The 12137-nt window shown below is 41.1% G+C and overlaps 1 long non-coding RNA gene and 1 pseudogene across 2 annotated transcripts in view; one reads left to right on the top strand and one right to left on the bottom strand.

The window, feature by feature from the left end:
- Nucleotides 1–12137, bottom strand: part of LOC148006257 (uncharacterized) — a 282744-nt gene that overhangs the window by 230745 nt on the left and 39862 nt on the right. The gene's annotated exons all lie outside the window — the stretch shown is intronic.
- On the top strand, nucleotides 5848–6758 carry Hmgb1-ps18 (high-mobility group box 1, pseudogene 18; annotated as a pseudogene). Its single transcript, XR_015687224.1, has one exon. The product of XR_015687224.1 is annotated as a high-mobility group box 1, pseudogene 18 (transcript).

The following is a 12137-nucleotide window of genomic DNA, read 5'->3' as shown; positions in this document are numbered from 1 at the left end:
CCCTGGATTGCAGTTACAGGTGGTTGTGAGCCACCAGCCCGTGCTCTAAAGGAGCATCTAGTCCTCTTAACTGACATGCCATCCTCTCTCTTTGGTATACTTCGAATGTGAACAACAGATAAATACTAGGGCTACATTGAGTAAAACGGAGAGCAGCCCATCCTGCAGAGATCGATTATCTTTTATCCAAAATGCTTAGAACCACAAATGCTTCAGGTTTCAACATTTTAAACATTTTCACTTAAATAAGAAGATATATGAGTGATAGAACCCAAGTCTAAGCACACGTTTTACTTATGTTTCATATTCTATACTTTACAGACATATCCTGAAGGCATTATTGGGATTTGGGAATTGCCACACAAACCACTTGGACTCTGGTCTCAGTTAAGCAAGAATAATTTATTGAATGCAGACCTCAAGACTGATTTGTCAGGGTCGAAACTTAGACTCAGGAGCTAAGACTGGACCATGAATATTTCCCAGGACCAGTTTATAAAGTCAAAAACCACAATGAGCTCATCTGCAGGAAGTGCTGCCCGGTGGTCAGCTCTGACTGAAGCTAATTTGGATAGCTAGACAGAACAGTTATAAATGACCTTTATTCTGATTTGTCCTAACAGAGCTTATGTTGTGGAATTTGTTAAGATTAACAAACCTCAGAACATAACTGTTATGTGGTTATAACGGGTGTGGGGTCAGTTTGATCCTGCTCTGAGCCAAGTTATTTTCCTGTGTCAATATTACAGCAACAATATGAAATTGCTGGCAGGCGTGAAACAAAATGGCTACAGCTATGCTAAGGGGGCAGGCCTTAACAATGAGTTGTTTTGGTTTTTTGAGACAAGATCTCACTGTGGAGCAATAGCAATCCTGGAACTCACTGCGTAGAGCAGGCTGGCCTCAAACTCACAGAGCTCCTCCTGTCTCTGACTCTGTGTGCTGGGATGAAAAGTGTGTGCTGGCCTAAGAGTCTTTTTAAGATACTTTCTTTCACTAAAGTTTGCCACAGGCAGTCGGGTGTGAAACCTTCCATTGTGGCATCATGATAACACTCTCAAAGTATTATATTTTGGATAGCTTCATATCCCAGTTTAGGGATGTTCAACATCTACTTGGGCTTCGAAGGCTAAATATGCTACAGGGTGTGCAGGCACTTCTCTTCCAGGGCATGCCTAAGGAAAAGATGTGGACACCACTGCCTGAGTTTTCCTTATATCGGTGTGTCTCCAGCACAGACACATGTAGACAGCACTGCTAAGTCACAAGGTAGATGAATTTCCAAGATTCTTAGACAGGGTCAAATCACACTCAAAACAGTTTCCCTAACAGCAGTTGCTATCATTGTAGAATACTCACTTTTCTATTGCCCTATTGGTAGGCGCACCACAAAACTTTCATCTCCATTAGCAGGCTTGTTGAAAAGTGGTATGCCATTTAAAAGGATCTTAACATTTTGTTTTTTAAAATCAGTTCATAAAAGAACAGGTTTCCTCCTCTCCCTCTTCCCCCCGACCCCATCAAAATCTCATGTAGCCCAAGCTGGGCTTCAACTCCTGACCTTCATGTCTTGATCTCCAAGTGCTGGGATTCTAGGTGTGTGTCACTGTGCACGGGTATCTGGTGCTTTCAAATGTATCTCATTTTGGTCCATCCTCTCCTGCTTCCTCATCTCCTCACACCCCTTCCCTCCTGTATCTGTTTCCTCAGTATTTACACTTTCATTTTCTCCCATTGTCTTTTATACCCACCTCTCCTACCCGCCACCCCTCCCCAGCCCCATCTATAGGTCCCCTTTAGTTTCCTGGGCTTTTCCACGTTTGCTCTTACCTAGTTGCACATATTTAACAGTGGCTAGGATCTGCATATGGGAGAGAGCATATGTTATCCGTCTTTCTCAATCCAGTTACCACCATTGACACTGTCCAATTCCATCATTGTTCTACAAACCTCGCAGTTTTGGTTTTCTTTATGACTGAATAAAACTCTACTGTGCATACATACCACATTTTCATTCTTCATCCATCAGTTTGATGGACTTCCGTGCTGACTCCTTGCTGTTTTGAAATGGTGCAGTGGTTACACTGTAAGTGTAAGTATTTTTGTAGTAGGGTATACAGCACTTCGTGTGTACCCAGGAGTGGTATAGCTGGGGCATATGCTATTCTAACTAGTTTTTTTGTTCTTTTTTTGAGACGTCTCCATGTGATTTCTCTACCGGCTATCCCAGTTTACGTTTGCTATCCCAGTTTATGGTTGCACCAACTGTGACACCGCCAGACAGTGCAGAGCTTCCTCCACCTTGCATTCTTAACCAGAATTTGATCCCCTTGATGGAGAATCCCATGGAATGTTACCAAGTCTAGGAACTCAAGGTCAAGATGCCCCAGTCAATTTATCTTAGCTTCTATTAAATTGCCTGTTTGTGCAAATCTCCCTCCCTCCCTCCCTCCCTTCCTCCCTCCTCAGATAACGGCTTATCATACCTTCTGTCAAATTGCTTGCTTACTTGAAGTACCCCCTGTAGCTGTTGAGTAAGATGTCAAGATGTAGTTTCTATCTTCATAAACTCCAGGCTCTGTTCACTCAGGGCTGTATGTAGGTCCCAAATACCTGAGTGTAGTCCCAGCCAGCTGGAATAAAGACTTTCAATTGGCTATAAACTGTATCTGAGTGGTCATCTGATTGGTTCCCCATAATCCAATACTGGATAAGGTTTCTCTTTTCCCCACACTCATCATTTTGGGCTGTGTAGTAAGTTTGAGATTACCCCAGTATGCATGAGAAAATGGGGAAAAAGTGATACATCATTCTTCAATTTTTATTTGCCCAGTTACCAGCAATAGTTAGCATTCTTTCATATTTTTGACTATTTAATTTCCTCTCCTGTACTTTACACATTCTTATAATTACTTTACTTTTCTGCTAAATTGTTAATCTTTTTCATATTGATATAATGGGAATTTACATATCTTACTTTCTAATTGCTGTGATAAAACACCATGACCAAGATAACTTGTAAAATGAAACATTTAATTTAGAGCTTACAGTTCCAGAGGGTCAGAGTTCATGACCACCATGGTGGAGATCATGACAGCAGGTAGGCAAGGCACAGTACTAGAGCAGTAGTTGAGAGCTCACTATTTTATTTACAAGCACTAGGCAGAGAAACCTAACTGGGAATGTTGTGGGCTTTTGATCCATCAAAGGCCAAGCCCAGTGACACATCTCTGTCAGCAAGGTCACACCTCTTAACCCTTCTGAAACAGTTCCACCAATTGGGGACTAAGCATTCAAACATACGAGGCTATGGGAGCTATTCCCCTTCAAACTACCACTTATATAAACACAATTACACATGTTCTGCCCTAAAATCCTTTGCCTATTAGCTAATTTTTTTCTACATTGCAAGTATTTTCTATATTCCTTCTGCTCTCCTAAATAGGGTCTGGCTATGAAGCCCTGGCCAGCCTGGAATTCTCTTGTAGACCAAGCTGGCCTTCCAATGATATTCCTGCCTGCCTCTGGGTGTGGAATCAGAGGCCTATAGCACCACACCCAGCCCATATTCATTTTATTTTATTTTGCTTCTGAAACTTTTATTTGTGTGGTTAGCTTTGTTTTTGAGAAAGGGCTCTCTATGTATTTTTGACTGTCCTGGAACACACTATGTAGACCAAGCTGGCCTTGAACTCAGAGGTCTGCTTGCCATGGCCTCCTGATGCTGGGATTAAAGGAGGGCACCACTGCTGCCCCATCTGCAATATTTATCATACAGAAATTTCTCTCTGTCTCTCTGTCAATGTGTGTGTGTGTGTGTGTGTGTGTGTGTGTGTATGTGTGTGTGTGTGAGAGAGAGAGAGAGAGAGCGCGAAAGAGAGAGAGAGAGAAAGAGAAAATATGAGAAAGAGAGACTATGAGAGAGAAAGAGAGAATATGAGAGAGAATAGGAGAGAGAGAGAATTCTAGACTGGCTTCAAATTTTATATTTGAGAATGACCTTGAACTTCTCATCCTCCTGCCTCCACCTGTGTCTTTTAATTGTCAACTTCCTGCAGTCACCTTAGAAGGGAGTGTTAACTGCAGCATATAGCTCTGATTGGATTGGCCCATGAGCATTCCTGTGGGATTGTTCATTGATGTAGGAGGACCCAGACTACCATGTGTGGCACCCTTTGTGGTTAATATAAAAATGCTAGTTAAGCATGAACCTGCCTAATCCTGCAAGTAGTGGTCTTTTCTGTTTTCCATGTCATATTCCTGTTTGAGTTCTGCCAGATCTGGCATAGCTGTGACATGGTCCAGCGCCTGGAGCAGAACCGATGGGATATGGGCCTCCATGACTATTGATGGTTGCTATAGGTTTTAGACTTGTTTGTATAATAATGTACACAATTTGCTTCAAGTTCCTCCTTCAGGAAATGTACTTCCTGCCAAGGTTAATGAGTCCATGATAATTAGAAACAGCATGAGTCTGGGAAGCGAGCCAGTGTTCCTCAGCCAAATGGTAAATGCTGTGACCTTCCCAACAGCCCTTAAGGCTGTAGGAAAAAACTCTGAAAACATGAGTTTTAAAATATATACTTTCTCAACTATGCAAAATTTAAGGATGCAATGTGAATTGCTTGAGGGGCTTCATGGACTTGAAAAAAGAGGCAACTACACTAACGAGTCAGTAAAGTGAAAGGAATATTTTAAAAACAAAAAAACAATGTTCATGGTTCAAAAGGACACTAGGAAGTAAGGAAGTGGTGCTCTCTGGGCGGGATCCCACTCAGTTAAACTTTACTATTTGTGCTTACAATGGCAGGCAGATTTCTGAGTTTTAGGTTATCCTGGTACAAATTAAGTTTATGTACAGAGGTTGTGGAAGTGGTGATCTCAGAGTGAGATCCTACTCCATCTAGCTTATTGTTTGTGCTTACAAAGGCAGGCAGATTTCTGACTTCATTTACTATGCTAAAAAATGTACTTGGTGTTCTTTTCTAAGAACCAAGGGGCTAAGGTCATAAAATGCTGTTTCGTGGGACAATCAAAAGGGAACCTGGGGTATATGATTGAATTGATATGTAAATAAAAGACTGGGCTTCAGTCTGCTAGAGCTGACCCTTTACACGGCTTTCTGGAGAGCCAGCTCAAGCAGAAGACAGAGCTGTCAGCTTGCACCCATTTCTGATTTTGAGTAGTTTCTTTTGCTCCCAAATACCTATTCCTCAAGAACCTCTCTTCAAGCTCAGGGTGGCCCTTGGGAGAGCTCCTGTCCTGACTTCTCTTCATTGCAGACTGGAACTGTAAGCCAAAATAAATTTTTCTTTCCTTAAGCTGCATTTGACCATGGTATTTGTATCAGAACAACACCCCAAGTGCTAAGATTACAGGTGTTTCTCAATACCCCTGGTGTATGGGGTTAGTAGGGAACATACCTAGAGATTCATGCATGCTGAGCAAACACTCTACCAACTGAGTCACACCCCAAGCCTCAGCAATTTAAATGTTTCAAAATGCATTTTTATGCATTTAATCTGTCTGTACATGCACACTTGCATGCTAGTACTTCAGCACATGCACATACATGTCACTGCATATGCACACAGGACAATATTCAAAATCAACTCTTTTTACCTTGTAGTTTTGGGAGATCAAATTTTGGTTGGGAGACTTGGCAACCCGCCTCTTAATCAGCTGATCCATATCATTAACCCTACGGTTTTAGTGTAATAAGATCAATCAAGGCTCTCACAGCCACTGCAGTACATTGAGCTCCATAGAGACAGCACCAGGGCAAGCGAGAGCTGGACGGGCACTGGGCGACTCTATGTCTCATGGAGGAAAATCAACTAAACATAGGCAAAGGAGATCCTAAGAAGCCGAGAGGCAAAATGTCCTCATATGCATTCTTTGTGCAAACCTGCTGGGAGGAGCACAAGAAGAAGCACCCAGATGCTTCTGCCAACTTCTCAGAGTTCTCCAAGAAGGGCTCAGAGAGGTGGAAGACCATGTCTGCTGAAGAAAAGGGGAAATTTGAAGATATGGCAAAGGCTGACAAGGCTTGTCATGAAAGAGAAATGAAAACCTACATCCCCCCACCCCAAAGGGGAGACCAAAGAGAAGTTCAAGGACCCCAATGCCTCCAAGGGGCCTCCTTCGGCCTTCTTCTTGTTCTGTGCTGAGTAACACCCAAAAATCAAAGGCGAGCATCCTGGCTTATCCATTGGTGATGTTGCAAAGAAACGAGGAGAGATGTGGAACAACACTGCCGCGGATGACAAGCAGCCCTATGGGAAGATGGCCGCCAAGCTGAAGGAGAAGTATGAGAAGGATACAGCTGCCTACACAGCTAAAGGAAAACCTGACGCAGCGAAAAAGGGGGTGGTCAAGGCTGAGAGGAGCAAGAAAAAGAAGGAAGAGGAAGACGATGAGGAGGATGAAAAGGACAAGGAAGAGGATGAAGAAGAGGAAAACGAAGATGATGAAGAAGATGATGATGAATAAGTTGGTTCTAGTGCAGTTTTTTTTTTTCTTGTCTATAAAGCATTTAACCCCCCTGTACACAACTCACTCCTTTTAAAGAAAAAAATTGAAATGTAAGGCTGTGTAAGACTTGGTTTTAAACTGTACAGTGTCTTTTTTTGTATAGTTAACACACTACCAAGTGTGTCTTTAGCTAGCCCTGTCCTGGTGGTATTCTCAATAGCCACTAGCCTTGCCTAGTACAGTCTGGGGGTGGTAAATTGGCATGGAAATTAAAGCAGGTTCTTGTTGGTGCACAGCATAAATCAGTTATATATGGGGACAGTAATTTGGTTTTTGGTTTTTTTTTTGTTTTGTTTTTTCTTCTTTTTTTTTCCATCTTCAGTTGCCTCTGATGCAGCTTATATGAAGGTAATTGTTCTTCTGTTAATTGAATACCACTCTGTAATTGCAAAAAAAATGGCGGCTGTTTTGTTGACATTCTGAATGCTTCTAAGCAAATACGATTTTTTTTATTAGTAAAAATAAAGATCAATCAATAAACCATCTTTTGCCATTGCTATCTTATTTAGGAAGCTTTAAGAGTTAAAACTCAACATATTTTTCTGTATTTTTTTTACCCTGTATTTAATATTTTCATTTTATACTTGATTCTTCAACTATATGAACATATTAATACAAGTTTTTAAATTTCATTAAATACCCCTTATTGTGTACATGTGTGTAGGCACATGCATGTGGGAGTCAAATGCTAACATGTAGGAGCTGGTTCTCTCACTCTACCGTGTGAGTCTTATAGATTGAACTCAAGCTGAACTCAGCTTACGGGGTTTGGTGGCAGACGCCTCCACCTGCTAAGCCATCTTGCTGGTCCCTAATAGAAGTTTTAATTCAGACATATATGCACTCAGGAACAGACTTGACAGACTTTGGAGTCAGCAGAAAGATACCTAGGTCTGTCACTTCTTATCCTCGTCACATAGCATGCCATAGGTCCCCAGTGCACAGGGAGCTCAGTAAGTGCTATCACTGTCGTTTTTAAAAAGTGCATTGGTGTTTTATCTGCAGGTGAGGATGACATCACGTTGCATGGATTGTATTTTTCAAGTGGTTTAATTGTTCACTTACAAATAGAGTGAACTGGCATGGTGGGTCAGGCCTGAAATCTCAACACATGGATGACTGAGCAGGTCTGTCACAGGGGCTGTGAAATTAGACACTGTCATATCAACAGCATAGAAGACCTGGCCATGGTGGCCCACACCATGATCTCAGCACTGCAGGTGCTGTACCCTGAGTTTCAAGTTAGACTGGGCTACATTGTGAATCCCGGGCCACACTGGCATACAGATTGAGATTCTGCTGGCTTTGCTCTGTTTATAGAAGCAAGTTCTCTTGTAATCCAGCCTGGCCTCAAAATCTGTATGTAGCCATGGAGGTCCTTGAACTACTGATTCTACTGTTTCCATATCCTCAAATTTAGGATTAGAGACATTTGCAATCATGCCCAGATAAGAACTCATTTTAAAAAGTATAAAATAAGAAGTTGGAAAAAATTATGTATAGCTTGCCAAAGTTATCTGGGAAATTGACCAAAATTAATTAAAAGTTTTATGAAAGATACTGTGTTTTTAGGTCAAATTTTTAAAAGAGAAAGTAGAAAGATTAAAAATGAAAAAATCAAAATTTAGACTCAAAAGGCTATAATCATAAATATTTGGAAAGAAGAAAGGAAGAAAAATGTATAAATATTTAATATGACCAGATAAGTGCAAATTTTCAGCTAGCATTAAAAAAAATCTTATAAATAGCAAATGGATATGAAATGAAAGTACTCTCTACATAATGTAAATATATAATATAGTTGAAACCAAGCATAGTCCCAACACTAGGAAGGCTGAGGCAGGAGGATCACTTCAAATTTGAGGCCAGCTTGGGCCACATTTCTAAGTCAGTCTGGGCATTACCCTATCAAAAGAAGAAGGAGAAGAAGGAGGGAGAGGAGGAAGAGGAGGAGGAGGAGGAAGAGGGGGAGGAAGAAGAGGAAGAAAGAAGGAAAGAAAGAAAAAAGGAAAGAACCGTGACTTCCCATATGCTATGACAAAAGACAAAGCTTTAAAATTAAAATGGAAGTGGAAAGCAATAAGATCTTTATTTTATGTCTACACACACACACACACACACACACACACACACACACACACACACAATCAGTCCAAGGGCTGGACAGGTGGCTCGGTGGTTAAGAGCACTGGCTGCTCTGGGTTCAATTCCTAGCACCTGGTTGGACTAAGTGGGGCCTTGTTGGAGGAAGTGTGCCATTGAGACTGGTCTTTGAGGTTTCAAAAGCCCATGTCAAGTCCAGAGTCTTTCTCTGCCTGTGTATCAAGATGTAGCTCTCAACTACCACTGCAGTGATGATAATGAACTAAACCTCTGAACCTGTGAGCAAGCCTCAATTACATGGCTTCTTTTATAAGAACTGTCTAGCTCATGGTGTCTCTTCACAGCAATAGAACAGTGACTAAGATACAGTGGCAATGTTTCTTGTACTATTATCGATCAATTTCTGCATCTGACACTAAGAACTCAGTGAAGAAATGTAAGGGGAGATAAGTGAGATTACATCGAGATAAAAAGCCGTGGAAACAAAAGGAGAATGGGAGAAAACACTTGCAAGCAATGTGCCTGATACAGGATGCATGGGTGCACAAACACATGTGTGCAGGGAACTCCCTTGAGTCAATAACAATAAAAAGAAAAAAGGAAGAAAGAACTGGGTTTTAAAGTAGGTGAAGGAGCTGGTGGCATAGTTTATCATGTAAAATTGATTGTGGGCCAACTAAATTCATAACAGAAACCCACAAAACAAGCCAATGAATGGTATACATCTGTAATCTCAGGATTCCTGAGGCTCTATGGGAGGCGGAGACAGGTGAGTCTCTGGGAAAGTCACAGGCCACCCAGCACGAGTCTGCAGAAAGGAAGAAACAAGAATCCCAGCCTCAACAGAGTGGAAGGATAGAACCAAATCCCTTCACATGGGAAGCAAACCATGGCAAGCCTCTTCCCCCAATAATAATGATTATAATAACAACAGAAATAATGATGATCAAAGAATTTGAATAGAGATTGTTCCTCAAAGAAAAATCGATACGGGTATTTGAGATGCTGATCAGCATCTTTGATCTGCAGAGGCAGAGGGATTGTATGAAGTTTAGGTCTAGTCAGGACAACAGAGTAAGGCCCTGTCTAAAAAATTGAAAGGAAGGAAGGGAGGGAGGGAGGGAGGGAGGAAGGAAGGAAGGAAGGAAGGAAGGAAGGAAGGAAGGAAGGAAGGAAGGACAGAAGGAAGGAAAAAGTTTTTGGGCAACCCCTAAGGGTCAGTTTTTTGTTTGTTTTGAATTTTTTTCCTTGAGAAAATGAAGAGGATAAGTTTTCTTTTTCTTTCTTTTCTTTCTTCCTTCTTTCCTCCCTTTCTTCCTTTCTTTCTCTCTTTTTGTTCTTGTTTTTAATTTACCTTGAGAAAATGAGATATATTCCAGCTCAAAAATGTAGCATTTCAGTGAAAGAACTGTGCTGTTTTTGCTAGAGCAATTATATGAACAAACCACGAAAACCAGGGTCAGTTTACATGAGCAAATGCTTCAAAATACTGAACAATTAGAATGTACTGATAGCTAATAAATAATCAATGATGACTTTCACTCAAAGTTTTGTAGGTAGACAGAGCCCAGAGTGTGTAATTTATTACACACAATAATCTTGTGGATAGCTGGCAAACACAGAGCTCCTCTATGATGCTTTGAATTTTTATTCATATTAGACATGTAATTTACTGTGCAAATTATTTTTTTAAAAATTGTGTATGTTTGAAGAAATTCAGTTAGATGAAAAGACATGAAACAATTGCATATGCCTTTGCTCTGTACAGCTTTAAAAAAAAAAGAAATATGGCAGTTGATTAGATTCTGGATGGTAGGCTTAACAGTTTTTGTTTTAAGTGCCCCACAACCATCTGTCCCATATTTTCTAGGACAGACCTGGTTTCAATATCCTTTAAAGTTAGCTTCATAAACTCACAATTCCACAGGAATTTAGACACTCTAGATTCTCTGGCAAGAAGGAAATGAATTAAGGTAGTATCCATTAAGTGTATGTATGACAGGAAGTCCCGGGTGACAGTTGCAGGGTAAGGAAGATCTTTAGCGTTTACACGAGCCCATGCATGCCTGAATAGCTACACACAGCATCATTAGAGACCCAGCAGCTTTGACTTTAAGGGTGACTTCCGTCCAACCCCGCACCTCAGAGCCCACTTGCTTTCCCAAACGTGGCGCTGCTTCCCTTAGTGGCTCAGCTTCCGCCCATCTGTTCTGGTAATTGCTTTTCCTTCCTCAATGTTTCCAGTGTCGGGCAGGCTTATCCCGTTTCCTCCAGATGTGTGTTTTGTTTGCAATCAATTCCTATCTCCTCTCCCTTTCCCCTTTCCTTTGTGTCTGTTGGACCTCTTCTCTGCACTCTGCACTCCTCACTTTGCAGTTTAAACGTAATTAGAATAGCAATCCCTAGCATTTAGGTACGCTGTCTAGAATACACTAGTTCCTGATTTCAGTATCTGAAGTTTTGTACTTGCTGCACACGCCCGTTCGCGTACACACACACACACACACACACACACACACACACACACACACACACACGGGAGGGGGAGAAAGAGGGGTAGAACATGAAAGATGAGTGGTAGGGACTATCCGAAAGGCTTTTAACACATTGTGGTACCTAGGTTGTATACATATGAACAATTGATAAAGTTCTACTTGAAAAGTAACAAAATCCTAAGAAAGAATTTAAATTCACACAAAACTGATGTTACAAAGTTCTTTAGCTCAGAGAAACACTAGATATGACACTGCAGTCACCAAGGTCACAATGATCTGGCATAGCAGGTTTCCGTAGAATCAAGGACACTATAAAGATAACGCTGGTATACATTTATCTGGAAGTTATATAGCAGATGTGACTAGCAGCCTGTGCTCTTTTTGTCAAACAATTCATATATATATATATATATATATATATATATATATATATACGTATATATATAAAATTTATGTTTGAAACAGTATCTACTTAAGTAGCCTAGGCTGCGCTGACATTCTTCATTCTCTTGCCTCTGCCTTTAGAATGGTAGAGTAACAGAGAAACACATTTATACTGGATTTTTAACAAGTATTTGTCGGAGTCTCTTTATTATTTTCATTTTTTTTTTCAGAGCTGGGGACCGAACCCAGGGCCTTGCGCTTGCTAGGCAAGCGCTCTACCACTGAGCCAAATCCCCAACCCTTCATTTTTTAATCTATAAAATCAGTGGTTTGTGTGTGTTTATGTGTGTGTGTGTGTGTGTGTGTGTGTGTGTGTGTGTGTGTGTGTGTACTATTCAGGCATGAGGATCTAGCATGTGCAGGTTACTCCAGTACTAAGGGAGGGGATGGGTTTGGAGACAGGAAGTTCCTGGGGTTGCTGGCCAGCCAGTCCATGGAAAACAGTAAGTTCCAGGTTTAGTGAGACAACTTGTCAAAAAAAAAAAAAAAGTAAAGTAATAAATAAAAACACCTGATGACGCCTACTAGCCTGCACATAGGCACACAGAATGGGGAGTACGG

Source organism: Rattus norvegicus, chromosome 4 (assembly GCF_021556685.1).
Source record: "Rattus norvegicus strain SHRSP/BbbUtx chromosome 4, alternate assembly SHRSP_T2T, whole genome shotgun sequence".
NCBI lineage: Eukaryota > Metazoa > Chordata > Mammalia > Rodentia > Muridae > Rattus > Rattus norvegicus.
Note: the sequence above shows the minus strand (reverse complement) of the source record. Positions and strands in the feature narration are given on the sequence as shown.